Source organism: Peromyscus eremicus, chromosome 2 (assembly GCF_949786415.1).
Source record: "Peromyscus eremicus chromosome 2, PerEre_H2_v1, whole genome shotgun sequence".
Taxonomy (NCBI): domain Eukaryota; kingdom Metazoa; phylum Chordata; class Mammalia; order Rodentia; family Cricetidae; genus Peromyscus; species Peromyscus eremicus.
The window spans coordinates 12,456,154-12,466,379 of NC_081417.1; the positions used below are offsets into that span (position 1 = coordinate 12,456,154).

Below are 10,226 nucleotides of genomic sequence, written 5' to 3' on the forward strand. Positions count from 1 at the left end.
TCACTGGCCAGCCAGCCTCACTGAAACATCAAGCTTCCGGTTCAGTGAGGGACTGCTCAAGACAGTTAGGGAGAGAACAGAGAAAGACAGTTGACATTTTGTTCTGACCTCCATATACATGTGCACACCCACACACCCTCTGTCACTCACATGCACGTACCACACACCTACACTACAACACACACACACACACACACACACACACACACACACACACACACTTGCAGGTGAGGTGGGCAATGCAAGTCAAAGGCCACACTACACTTGCAGTGGAGTCAGATTTGGGGACTCCATTTACTGAATCATTGACAACTGGGTTCACAGTTCACAGCACTGAACATAGACAAAAAGCCGCCTTTGTATCTGGAGTCAGGGTTTTTACATAAGGGGGAAAATTGAAGAAAAAAAAAACCAAGTAAAAGTTATTTGGACTAAATGAATAAATGTGCTAAATATACTTATGGCTGAAACAAGAGGACTCTAGCAGACACCAGGTCACAGATGTTGCCTAGACAGGAGGACATGTGTAGGAGTGTGTGTGTGTGTGTGTGTGTGTGCATATGTGTACATGTGTACGTGGAGCTCGAGGTGGACATGGGAGTCTTCCTTGATCTCTCTCCAGCTTCTTCACTGAGCCAGGTTCTCTCGGTTGCACCAGAGTGTGGTGAGCCAGCTCGCTGTCTATGCCTTCCAAGGGCTAGAGTTACTTCTAGGCTGCCGCATCAGGCATACGTGGGTTTTGGAGATGTGAACTCTGGTCCACATTTGGGTGGCAAGTGCTTTAACTAACAATTCATCTCTCCAGCGAGGTTTATTGTGTTCCTCAAGCTCCCTTTCTTTTTTTCCTCTTCTCTCTGGCTGTTCCACTCACTATTGTGAGTATCTGTTATTAGGTGTACTAATGTTTATAATTGCTACTGAAAAAAACGTAGGAGCCTACTCATTAGCAGTGGGAGTGCAGTCCTGTGTGTGAGAACTTACTAAGCAAGTTCTGGATTCAGGACTATTCTTAGCTGCCTGGCATTGCCTGAAAACCAGCCTGGTTATAACCAAACAGACTGTCTCCCTCCTACCTCCTGAAGCAGCCTCTGACGCAGGCCTAAATCTGGGGCAGGTAGGGTTGCAGCTCTGAGGAGCTGGCTGAGGGAATTGGGTTTCATCCGTGACCTTCACATGCTGCAGGCCACCAGGGCTCAGTACTGGGAGTTCCCGGGATTATGAAGACCCAGAGGGAAGCTGCCATGTCTCAGAGGAGGATGGGAGTCAGCATCCTGGGAATGCAGACAGTAATGGGAGACCTGGGCAGGAGAAGCGGTTGCTAAAACAGGATTACTTCTGCTAGATGAAGTGTCTCTGGCCAGGCACACACAAACAGCAATGTCCCCTGCTGGCTCTCAAGATCCAGCTGACCACCTTTGGGTATCTTGACATGTTGAGAGGAAAGTGCGTCTTTATTTTTTCTCTTCTTTGCGGTCCAAGCAGACAGGTTGCACAACCAGTCTCATCTCTCACCCCTGGGCAAATGAATGCACGAGTCAGTCCTCCAAAGAGGCTTGAGCCGCTCTCTTAGCCAACAGCTAAGTGATCATCCTTGACTGCCCGCACTGGGAACTTAGAGACCTCAGAACTCTGCATTATCTGCACACCCAAGGTCACAGTGTGAGCCCCTGCAGCTAAAATCCTCACCCCACTGCTGACTAGTTCCCTTTTCTTCTTGAGGAAGACACAGCTCTCACGATCCCCTCTCATCATTGACCACTGCCCATTTATACACTTATCCAGAGCCGCGGCATAGAAGGACATCAGTTCAACAAGCCCCCTCAAAGGAGATGCCACACTTTAGGACGTGTGACGTTGCCCTGAAACCCAAATGAGAACTTAGTGGCTGCTCAGATAATCATATGTTGTACAGGAAGGGTGACGTGTTTAAGAAAAAAAGTACCCCGTTTTAAACACTGTCAATCACTTTTAAATGCCATACCCAAACCAAAACAATCATGCCAGTGCCACAAACTATCTGTATCCCAGAAGTAGGACTTGCAGGATGTCTGTTGAGCAGTGGCTGTTTAGCCCACATTTTACTTCCCATGTTAGCACTATATACAAACCCCATGTTTCGCTTTGCTAATTCACACTGTTCTCCTCCACAACTAGTCTGAGAAGGAACATTTTACTGCACAACTAAATTCTGCACCTTAAATCATATGTCGAATGTTTTTTCAAACCCTTTGGGCATTTCCTATAGACGGAGCATAGGTCATAAGACTCAATTCTCCAAGGCTCAGTGGCGGCAGGTATGACTTCTCTGAAGAGAGTGGTTTCTAGTCTTCTAGCTTGTGTTTTCAGTCTCCCTCCTGACTTCGGAGGGGAGCAGAGCCAAGCTGTGTGGGCATTGGGAGTGCTGGCTGCTGTAGCAGAGACCCCGCTTCTCTCAGCTTCTCACCCTGTGAGTTCACGCGCTGCTCATGCACCGTGGCGAAGCTGGGGCAGCTGCTGGGGCAGCTGTTCTCCACGCTGCGGCTGGACCCTCCATCTTGTGATTTACCGGCTCTCACTTGTGGACTCTAACACGGCCCCAAGGGTCTCTCGCTCTGGCCAGCTGAGAACAGGAAGGTCCATGGAGGGGTGGGGTGCATGTGTAGTCAGTCACATGATCAGACCTGGGCTTGGTGTGTACCAGTTCCGCTCATTTTCTATTGATTAGAGGAGGCTGGTGCTGAGCCTGGCTGCTGCCCAGTGTTTGGGAAAGCAAGATGGTTACACCTTCTGTCCCCAGCCTAGAAGCTTTTAACTGGCAATGGCTGGGTTCTTGTCTCCAAAGTATTTAGGGATCCTCAATGGGACTGTCCCTAGAGGTAATCGAGTTCTGTTGTTAGTGTCCGCTGTTTGCCTTTCTGTTTCTATCTCATTGGCTTCTTGATTAAAATAAACACCTAAAATCTTGGCCTCTAACAGCATCTCAGGTGGGGGCAGGCAGCTTCTCACATGGTCTGGGCTGGTCTCAAGCTCACTATGTATCTGGAAATGACCTTGAACTTCTGATTCTCTGCATCCACCTCCCAACTGCTGGGATCACAGGCGTTCACCACAAGGCCTGGCTTACATCGTGCTGGGGATCTGATGTGGGGTTTCATGCATCTTAGGCAAGAATTGCACTAATTCAGCTATTAATACATCCCCAGACTTCCGACAACATTTAAAAAAAACTGAAAAGGGGAGGGGAAAAGAAGTGGGGTGTTTCTAGCAATTTGTAAACTATCTTAAAACTACAGATTCTGTACTTAAGTGCTCCAACGGTCTGAGGCAGAGTCAAAATCAACCCCTCCCTCCCTCCCTCCCTCCCTCCCTCCCTCCCTCCCTCCCTCCCCCTCTCGTCATTCCTTCCTTGTTCATCCCTCCCTTCTCCACTCTCTCTTTTTCTTCTCCCTTCTTCTTCCTCTTGGCTGTATCTGTTACCAAGTGCCCGCCTCCCATTATTCGCCACGTTGATGCTCACACAGCCCAAGACCATTTCTCTATTGGCTCTCACCCCTCCGCAGATGAGAGAACTAATCTCAATCCACTGCTATGACACTATAGTTTCAATAACCATCAGGAGATGGAATTTCTTTGTGAATTTTTCTCCTTGAATCCCGACTCCTGAAGTGAGGTTTGCTCTCTCTGTCAGGTCACATGGGGCTCACTTGGGCACTGAAAGACAAACAGCCAAGCACAGTGGCTGGAGCCAGCTAGGTCACCTCACCACTCGCTGCAATTCCACCTTGCCCTTTTCCACCAAGGGGAGGGGTCCATGGGCCGTGGTCACATGCCATGTCCCTGCTTTGGCTCCTCCCCCACACTGCAGTTTCCAGGAGGATCCAGCGCAGCAAGAGTCTTTCCACTCAGGCAGAAATTGGAGAGGACAAGGGCAGGGTGAGAGTGGGAGCCAGACAAAGGGAAATTACCCCCACATGACTGCCTGCCAAGAATTCTGGCTGCAGAGAGGCAGTGCTGAAGTCTGTATCTGCACCCAAGAGTGAGGGGCCTCTGGTCAGGAGGAAGAGCTCCATCTTACTGCTCAATGGACGTCAGCTCTATACCCTCTGGTGCTTTTATGCACTGCCTCTCCTTTCCAGCTTTCTCTCGATTGGCCAGTGCCTGTCTCGTCAGTTAGCACAATTCCCACTGATCAATCTGATCAAGCAGTGCTAACCTGAGCACACCCCCCCAGCATAAGACACCCCCACATGAATACACACACCACAGCACACATACCACACACAGAGACACACAGAATACACACAGACATTCACCACATACAAACGCACCACACACAGACACACAGAATACACACAGACATTCACCACATACAAACACACATACCACACACAGAGACACAATACATACCATACCATAGACACACATAGACACACACAACACAATACCACATATAGACACACACACACACCACACAGATAAACACACAGACTACACATACAGACCACACTGTACACCCACACCACATACAGTTACACACACAGATATCCACATCATACGTATATATCCCACACAAATAAAACCACACAACATGGACACACACAGGCAGCTATACCACACACACTACACAAATACATCAAATATATACCCCATGCAGATACCCCCTTTCTAACCCCACATACGTAAATAACCAAACACCACACCACCACCACCCCCACATACAATATTCGTACACAGACAGACAACAATACCACACACACATATCATACACCCACATCATATATAAACACACACCAAACACATGTACCACACACACATAAAACACACCAAATACACACAGACACAGACACACACAGACACACACACACACACACACACACGCACACACACATTAGGCACACATCATAAACACACACAAAACCCGTATACTCCCATACACATTTTCACTCCTGACTCTCAGTAAGGGTGCATTCTAGGGTCATGCCTGTATACATGTTGGAGGAAGATGAAAAATCTCTTTCCCAAGTTCTCCTAAACTAAGTGTATGGCAATCATTTATAATCCATAAATCTTTCTGTTACTCTAAGGCTTATTGTGTACTTAATGCTAGCATCCTACTTTGAGCCTGTCAGAGGAAATCCAAATCCCTGTGCAGTTGTGATACCTCCAGCCGTGCCCCGACAAGGATGATATTCTGGGATAAACCAGCGAAAGCCCTGACTGCTTCTGCAGTAATCCCATAGATCAACAGAAGAAAAAGCTTGAAGTGGTTGGATAAATGCTTAGAGTAAGCTGGCCAAGCCTTCCAGAATTCCTTCTTGATGTCTTTATATGGCAGCCTTCACCTAGGAAGCCTGCAGAGTACCACCAAAACCAGGGTGCTGTTGCAGAGTACCACCAAAACCAGGGTGCTGTTGCAGAGTACCACCAAAACCAGGGTGCTGTGCTGTCGGGACGGAGCATGGCAGCTGCCACAAGATGTCCTTTGAATCACTGTTGGGAGAAAAAGGTCCAAAGCTGAGGAGGTATTTTAAGCAAGTTTAAACAGGACGCAGGCAGTGACTGTTCTCACTGTTGAAAACATCGAGGACAGCTAAATGATCCAGCGAGCCAGGTTAGCACCTACTCAGCTAGAAATGTGTTCAGTGGCCTTAATTGCTGAGGACAAGTGCTGGTAGAGCTTCAGAGGAAGGAGTGGCCTGGCAGCCAAGGTTGGGCTGGCCAGTAAGGTCCTTGGCAGTGAGAGCTGTGGATTGCTGTTAAGTGTGGGACTTAGCGGGATTGTGTGGGCTGGGATTCGGATTGCTGGTAAATCGGGACTTAGTGGGAATGTGTGGGCTGGGATGTGTTCTCTGAGAGGATCTGACACCAAAGATGAAAAGTTGGGTGGCACTAGAGATGTTCATGAGCCAGAATCAGGGGCAGGAGACACAGATCACTCTTTGAACTCTTACTCATAATCAAGATGCTTCCTTTCAGGGTTCATGTCCCGCTTGTTCAGAATCTCTCTGAACTTGGAAGTTGCAATAGTTCATTTTCTGTTTCTGTAACAAGACAAGGAAGGCTGGGTACTTGATAAACAAAAGGAGATTAACTAGCTCACAGTTTTGGTTACTCAAAGTCCAAGACAGGTTAGCCCCATCCTTTGAGCCTCGGGGGAGGATGTCTCCCGTTAGGTCACACCATGGCCCAGAGGCAGAAGGGAAGCAGTAGCATACAGATGCCAAGCACATGCTGCAGCCTTGCTTCAAGGCAGTTGACTCTTGCAAGAACCAGCTTTCAGTTATGATTGTGTCCACAATGATAACTTCACACTGTGCTCCAGTTCTTAAGGTTCTACCTGCCCCAGTGCTGCTATGCTGAGGACTAAGCCTCCAGATGAACCTTGGGGAACAAATTACATCCAAGTTACACCTAAATTCTAGGACTAGTAAAATATAAAAAAGGTTACCATCAGTGGAGAGTATTTCTGACACCATCATATGCTTTATCCATAAAATAGAGGGTACATGTTTTAAAATTGAGGTCACTTATTTTACAAAATAAATTATAAATTTTGATAAAGAGCAACTTAATATATGCAGACATATATGCAACAGTCATGAAACTAGTAACACAGTCCGGAAAACGAATCCAGGTGGTCCACACTTGGAATCTCAGTTCTTGGGAGGTAGAGGCAGTTCAAAGTTATTCTCAGCTACATAGTGAGTTCAAGGCCTGCCTGGATGAGATCCTATCTCTAAAGAACAATGAATAAACAAATGAGAAAGAAAGAAGGGAGAGAGAAAGAAGAAAGAAGAGGAAGTGAGTCTGTTTATTAGTCTAAGAAGTTTCTTTCTTGACCTCTTGCCCCTCCCCCCAGCTCTGTCACTTCCTGCCTTGTCCCCTCTTTTCCATCCAGCCTTTGGTCAACTTCCTGTTATAGTCACTTGCATTCATTACGGTTTGATGGTCATGGAATTGTATACTTACGCTCTTTTATTTTTGAGTCTGGCTTTTTCAACTTGTTTTATCTATTTTGAGATTCAGTCCTGCCTTTTCTATGTTTTAAGAGATAACTCATTTTCATAGATGAGTTGTATTTTATCATACATATATATATTTTGCTTTTCCAGTCAACTTTTTGTGGACTTTTATCTCTGGGTTTTGAATATTACAAACAAAACTTACTGGACATTCATGCACAAATCCTCAGGTGGACTTCTGCTTTCCTCTTCCTTCCTTCCTTCCTTCCTTCCTTCCTTCCTTCCTTCCTTCCTTCCTTCTTTCTTTCTTTCTTTCTTTCTTCCTTTCTTTCTTCCTTTCTTTCTTTCTTCCTTCTTTCTTTCTTTCTTTCTTTCTTTCTTTCTTTCTTTCTTTCTTTCTTTCTTTCTTTCTTTCTTTCTTTCTTTCTATAGGAAAATATCTAGAGGTAGAAAGCCTGTATCAGTGGGGAGTTAACCACTCAAGCTTTCAGGAAATTGTGAACTGTTCTTTGTGTGGTGAAAGCTTTTTCAGATCACACACTATGGGTGTGTGACAGTCATGGTTGTTCTGTAACATCACCAACACTTGGTAATTTTCATCATTTTTTTAGAAGATTTATTTTTATTTTCTCTGTATAAGTGTTTTGCCTACATGTATGTACTAAAGGTGTGTCTAAAGGTGTTGGACCCTCTGGAACTAGAGTTACAGATGAATGGTTGTGAGCCACCATGTAGGTGCTGGGAACTGAACTCGGGTCCTCTTAAGTGCTAAACTTTCTCTCTGGCCCCAGTTTTCAGTTTTAACAGATGTGTTGCGGTATGCTGGATCTCCCTAATATTCAGTGACTAACAGTGTCACCTTTGTAGAATAAATCTTCTGCTGTCTTGGGATACGTATCTTTTCTCTTGTGTATATCACTTCTCTCCCTTTCTTGGTGTGCATTGAAATCTTTCCTCCATTGTTTTTGGTAGTTTGTTTTCCTACTACTGAGTGTTGAGGATTTTAAAAGCATATTTTGGGTACTAGTTTCGTGCTATGCAGTTGAAATATAAAGAGGATTAAGAACTAAATCTTGCTCTTGAGGAACTGGTGGTCCAGTGAAAATCTTTGGGTTTAGATAACATCCACCTAGTCTGATAAAGAGGTAGTTGTTGAGCAGTTTAGAATTTTACTGGATTGAACAAAACCCGGTAAAATGTAGAAGTTAGCCTTCAAATTGATAGTTTTCTACTTGATATTATACAGAAAATCATAGGAATATAAATGTTGTCTCTTGATCTTGCCAAATAAGAACAAAATTCCCATGTTTGGGAACCACCGGCCTCTTAGCCAGTGTATCCCCACCTGTGAGCAACCGTCCATTACTGTTTATTTGCAGTGGGTCTGTGTATCCATGCGCAGCACATTCCAAGACTCCATGCATATCTGATGATCATCTTGAGCTCTCTCTCTTTCTATGAGAGAGAGAGAGATGCACCTAAGATGAAGTTACACCAGGCACAATTGGAGACTAGCTACAACATCCAAAGGAAAATGAATAACAATAACAGCAAGAATATGCTGTAATTAAGTTGCCAGCACAATACTCTTTACAGTGGGGTCAGATGTAAGAAAAACAAAGGTTACTTAAATTCAAGCATTTGGATGTCATTATAGTCCATCTGAAAGCTGAGATGTCTCCTTGGTGACTACGGGACTCAAGAGACATACTGTGTAAACATGCTGTACGGGGGGTTGACTCATGCCCTGAGTAGAAAGGAGCAGGGCACAGCAGGCTATCCTCATACTTCTCAGAACAGCGTGCAATTTCATCTTAGGAGTTGTTTGCTTCTGAAATCTCCGCAGAATCTTTCCTGGCTGCTGTTGACTGTGGCCACTCAAGCTGTAGGAAGTGAAACATGGGTCAGGGGAACTATCTGATTTGATTTACTACTATGGATTCTATGAGTCAGTATAGTTCAACTAATTTACTAATGTCAAGAACAGATGTACAGTTGAGGACATGAGTTCAAAGAAATTAACTCACAAATCCAGAACCCCAAAGCCAGGAAGGAGAAGGAGGCAAGCTTTGAAGGGGTTGACTAGTAAAGTGGGTCTTCAAACCCTGCTCAGTCTGCTTCTACAGCCTCCTTTGCCTGGATGTGATGCTCAGAAGGGCTTGAGAAATTGCCTCTTTACCTTCAAGCTTTAGCATGCTTCACTTAGGATTTACTCAAAAGCCTGCCCCGTGTTTCGCAAAGCAAAAGGCCACCTTCCTGAACGGACTGCTGGCAACTGGAACATACTCTAGCTCCTCACTGACCCAGCCTGTCATCAGGGCGCCATTGTGGACACTCCAGTGCCAGCCCTACACCCAAACACTTCAGTCATAGCAAACTAGGGCACGGAAATGAAACGGCAACTTTTTTCTTGCTGTTCCAGATCAGATAAAGCTGCCCGATTAGTTCCTCTACTGAGAATTTACACCACATGTGCCCACATGCCAGCCTCTTGCTAAAGGACCATCAGCTATATTGCTTCCTGCACAGTCACTCATACTATGTCTCACGCCTTCCCCTCTCTACCTCTCCTTCTGGCTTCTTGCCTTAAAGTAGTACAAATTCTTGCAAAGAAAATGTGTTAACAGGTGGAATTTATAGGAGTCCCTGGCCTACCCAGAAATATGAACCACAGGCATCCCCAAAGGAGAAATAGTGTCCCTTACCCACACAAGTGTTTCTCCAACATACCCGATTCATTCTCGGTGGAGCTAGCTAAAGAAATCAGTTATCTCTTTTACAGAATCAAAGTGTGAGGCTCCCATCTGGGAAGAGTGACTTTGATGGGTGTCAGTTGGGGTTATTTAGTTGCAGCCACAGAAAAACCCAACCCAAACTGGCTTGGTCACAAAAGGAATTTATTGACTTACAGAAGTTGAAAAGAGTAGGCTAGCTCTGATGTAACACCATTCGGGCTCTGCATATCAGTAACACCTGCTCATTTTTGTGTTGATGTCAAAGCCTTCTATTGTGTTAACCAGCCTGGAATCTTATGGGCACCAAGAGTCTCTTGAGAACCAGAGCATTATCTTATGACTTAGGCTCAATTGCCTCTTTTCAGATGATGTAGTAAGGAGTGTCCCTGAATCTCACTGATGTTGCCACTGTTCTTTATGGTCTATGAGCACCAAGGGGCATGCTGATGGCTGAGGCCTGGGTTACCAGCTCTGCCCTGTGGCTGGGTGTGGAGACAGTTTAATTGCACTCCATGACAACTAGGAGGACTCTCACCATGGTGAGTTTTGC

General features: G+C 45.5%; 1 long non-coding RNA gene across 1 annotated transcript; it reads right to left on the reverse strand.

Moving 5' to 3' along the window:
* Positions 1-8,508: 8,508 nt before the first annotated feature.
* Positions 8,509-9,949, reverse strand: LOC131904537 (uncharacterized). The gene is made up of 2 exons (XR_009377753.1): positions 9,851-9,949; positions 8,509-8,824 (listed from the first exon to the last, which is right to left on the reverse strand). It is a non-coding gene; the product is annotated as an uncharacterized LOC131904537 (long non-coding RNA).
* Positions 9,950-10,226: the final 277 nt, after the last annotated feature.